A 5,000-nucleotide genomic window follows, 5' to 3' on the forward strand; every position below is an offset into this window, starting at 1 on the left:
TGCTTAGCTCTCACCACAACTATTTCCAAAGACCACAGAGGCGACTACCCTGGTCCTCCAGAGTGTCTCTCCTGTTAATGAAGTAGAAGTCTTAGCAATCTGTCACTAGAACACCCTTAAAAACCCGAATAACTTCAACTTGAGCCTTTTTCTGGAGAAGCGCGAGGGATGGTTAGGAGAGAGATGGAGCACCTGTCAGAAAGGGCGTGCGCGTTACTTAGTTATCCCCCCCAAACCCAAAACACGTAAGTTTAACAACTGTTTGTGTAAGAATACATTATCCTATAAGTAACGTGCACAATCATACCTGTATTACGCAAATTATTTACGTAGAATATTGTCTGTGATCATTAATGCATGTCATCAGGTTTTGATCGGATTCAATAAACGATTCGTGTCATCGTGTGGGTCTAAAACAACATTTGCCGCCTTCTGGCGGTAGAAGTAGTAATAGTAGTAGTAGTGGTAGTAGTAGTAGTAGTAGAAGAAGAAGAAGAAGAAGAAGAAGAAGAAGAAGAAGAAGAAGAAGAAGAAAAGAAAGAGAAGGAGGAGGAGAACAACAGCAACCAATAAATAAAAAAATATATAACAACAACAACAACAACAACAACAACAACAACAACAATAACAACAACAACAACAACAACAACAACCCATCTCTCAAGCAGATGAAATATATTTTTTTTTTTCTTTCTTTCTTTTTTTTTTTTTGCATTATGCAGCCAAGGAGCTTTCCAAGACAAACAGACAGATAGACAGACAGATAAAGGAAATCCAGCAGAAGGTGAGTAATGCAGAAAAGAGTTGCACCAATGAACCTTGCCTGCTTAAAAGGTGTGTATGTGTGTGTGTGTGTGTGTGTCATACACACACACACACACACACACACACACACACACACACACACCACACACACACACACACACACACACACGTGTCTGTAGTGTTCTATAATAATGTGTAATCTGTGCCACATTCCTCACCATGCAATAGTGTGTACTCTCCTGATCACACTGCTGGCCAGACTGCGGAGCGCCACAACACTCCGTAACACATTCCCAAGTGTGCCGGGCAACATCATTAATTAAACCCATCTGTGACCTCAAAGAACGAACAGGAAGAAAATTAATCTAGCCTCTAAGTAATTCTTGACACCCCAACCTAACTAGTCCTCAGACCTTAACTGTTCTCATCACACGCCAGCTTCACTACCGACACACACACACACACACACACACACACACCACACAGATATTGACCACAGCCAGGAGTTGCACATTGCCTGAACATAAACATAAACACCAGACGAAACATTACACACACACTACACACACACACACACACACACACACACACACACACACACACACACGGGTAGTTCAGGTCAGGTTAGGTTACATCATTACGTAACTGTTTTATTTGTTTTTTTTTTATACTAAGGCACAGCATTAAGCTCTGGAGAGAGAGAGAGAGAGAGAGAGAGAGAGAGACAGAGAGAGAGAGAGAGAGAGAGAGAGAGAGAGAGAGAGAGAGAGAGAGAGAGAGAGAGAGGTTTTATTGCCAACACGGCATAAAATGTAAATAAATTAATGAATAAATAAAATAAAAAAAAATAAATGTCATGCCTCCCCAGTGAACGATATTAAATGGGAAACTTGGTCAAAACTTTTCCCATTTAACTTGAGATCACGTCAACAACGAGAGAAAACAGATAAGAAAGGGTGGGGGTTATGAGCGTCTCTCTCTTTCTCTCTCTCTCTCTCTCTGTTCCTAAAGGCGTTTTTACCAGCGCATCAGAATATCAAACACTGTTTGATGTTTCGGCTGGGTTTTGGTAAACACGACTACTGTGCTACCAGACGACTCTCGCTCGCACCGTCTCGGAAAAACTGTCGTACGGATCATAACACAGACAGCAGCCGTGGTGGGAAGTTTGAGTATCAACAAAGCCAGACTACGAGAAGTGAGTCAAGGGACGAGATAATGGACAGCAGCACCGACTCTGATACTTATCTGGAAGATGAGGAAAACCAGTCTCTTCTATCAGGACCTATGATGCCTCTATTGGCAGTTGCAAGAGTGGCAGAAATGCAGCCAGAGGCAGATATGGGTGCTGTAGCAGTAGCAGCAGCAGTAGCTTGTGACTTCATGGAAAGGTAATTATAGTCGACCAATACTAATTTTAACTATTTGTATACTAAGGGTTCTCTGGAGATTTACAAAAAAAAAAAAAAAAATGATAAATTTACGCTGCTTTGATGCATTAACATAGCAGTCACTGACAATAATGAAAAACCATTAGAAGTACCGGTATAGGTCCAAGAGTATACTCATACACTTTCCCATGGCTTTCTGATAGGAAACAGAGAGTAGTATTAAATGGGGCAATGTCTGAGTGGAAAGAAGTGGTTAGTGGGGTACCCCAAGGATCAGTGCTAGGACCTCTTCTTTTCTTGGTGTATATTAATGATTTAGATATAGGAATTAGTAGAAAAGTCTCAAAGTTTGCAGATGATACTAAGATAGCATGTGCAGTACAGGGTAAAAAGGACAATTACAGAATACAACGAGGCCTGGACAGGCTGATAGCATGGGCAGACAGGTGGCAGATGGAGTTTAATTCTAAAAGTGTCAGGTTATGCATTTAGGTAAAGACAACAAACTTTAGCTATGAGATGGAGGGATGTTGGCTAGAGGCAGTGGAGGAAGGAAAGGATTTAGGTGTAGTGATAGACAGGACTATGAAATTTTCAAAGCAATGTTTAGAAGCAAGAAATAGGGCAAATAGGATCCTGGGTTTTATAAATAGAAATGTTAGTTATAAAAGTAAGGAAGTGGTGCGTAGCTTATATAATTCATATGTTAGGCCCCAGTTAGAGTATTGCATACAGGCCTGGTCACCCCATTATAGGCAGGATATTAACATGTTAGAAGCAGTTCAGAGAAGAGTAAGTAGGATGATACCAGCATTAAAGCGCCTGGAGTATAGAGATATATTAAAGGAATTAAACATGTTTTCATTTGAGAGGAGATGTATAAGAGGGGATATGATAGTGTTATTTAAAATGTTCTGTGGAATGTTAAAATGTGGAATGAAATCGTCGTGATGCCGCTACACAGAACAGCTACAACAATGGAGCGTCCATGATGCACGCAATGTTGGTGTTATCGCAGCAGCATTTCAAAACAAATATCATTTCTCCGATATATTTGCTTTAATACTGATATCAGTAGCATACAGCAATAAGGTGATCCTTTAATTCTTATTTTTCAGCAAGTATTATACAGAAATATAGCATAAACTATACCAAGTTCACATAACTGGAAGACGAAGTCACAACCACATGAACTGCCACGGACGTCCCTCACTAGACTTATGTCTGAACAGTGTCGACGTATCACAAGACGACACAACCATTTATTTCAAGTCTTATGGACAATTCTTTTGAATTCTAATGCTAGGAACAAGTTACTACTTTGATCTTCTTTTCATATAAAACAATTATCATAATCCTTAGAGCCTCAGAATCGTGATTATTAAATGTGAAAAGAATGGCAATACCTTTCAGCCAATCACAGTGCGTGTTTGTTATTCTGGGCAGATTCGCTGCCGTGTATCAAACGTGTCCCAGGCGTTTGGTTAATTTAACCAATTTACTAACAGTCCAACCGACAATACATACTTACCTTGATTCACTTACCTACATACTTCCTGTGCCAACTTACCTGAGGATGTCCGTACACCAGAACACACCATAAACAGGACATCTGAAAGGGAAAGAACATTGTGTTGCACCAACACACTACACAACATACACCTACACTTGCTTCACACTGGATACGCGGCTGAGCTCCTCTCCTACTCCGCGCCCTGAGTCGGCGGTGGGCTGGTGTGACAGGGCTAAGCGCCAGCTCCACCCAAAAGTCCGCCGTCGAGGGGTTCCGGCCACTGGAAGGGCTCGCAGGCCTCCAGCTAGCGGAGCTAAGTGAGGGAGTTGCACCTCGTCCTGAGTCGCTGGCATCAGGGAACCACATCTTGGGGGGTGAAGAGTTGCGTGGTGTTAGCGAGGGGAATAGTGGTGGAATCTCCGCTTGACTCCACCTATGGTGCAACAGGGAGACACAGCCCGTCCTGTGCCATCACATGAAGCATGCACACAGTACACCTACACACTATATTAACACATATATTACACATTCATAAATTACTTACCTTGCAATGTATATAAGGAGTTCATAAATATATAATCTTCATAAATATATAATATAATATATAATCACAGATTAAATAAAAAAAAAAAAAATATATATATATATATATATATATATATATATATATATATATATATATATATATATATATATATATATATATATATATATATATATATATATATATATATATATATATATATATATATATATATATATATATATATATATATATATATATATATATATATATATATATATATATATATATATATATATATATATATATATATATATATATATATATATATATATATATATATATATATATATATATATATATATATATATATATATATATATATATATATATATATATATATATATATATATATATATATATATATATATATATATATATATATATATATATATATATATAAAAATATATATATATATATATATATATATATATATATATATATATATATATATATATATATATATATATATATATATATATATATATATATATATGTATATATATATATATATATATATATATATATATATATATATATATATATATATATATATATATATATATATATATATATATATATATATATATATATATATATATATATATATATATATATATATATATATATATATATATATATATATATATATATATAAATAAGGAAAGAAAACTAACTCAAACACATATTTCATATGTAAAACACAAGGCAGAGAAACGGAAATAGGACACAGAAAGAAAGAAAAGA

At 36.0% G+C, this 5,000-nt stretch overlaps 1 protein-coding gene across 2 annotated transcripts in view; it reads left to right on the forward strand.

The window, feature by feature from the left end:
- Window positions 1–5,000, forward strand: part of LOC135098628 (GTP-binding protein 10-like) — a 115,689-nt gene that overhangs the window by 15,972 nt on the left and 94,717 nt on the right. The window lies entirely within an intron of this gene.

Source organism: Scylla paramamosain, unplaced genomic scaffold, assembly GCF_035594125.1.
Source record: "Scylla paramamosain isolate STU-SP2022 unplaced genomic scaffold, ASM3559412v1 Contig71, whole genome shotgun sequence".
NCBI lineage: Eukaryota > Metazoa > Arthropoda > Malacostraca > Decapoda > Portunidae > Scylla > Scylla paramamosain.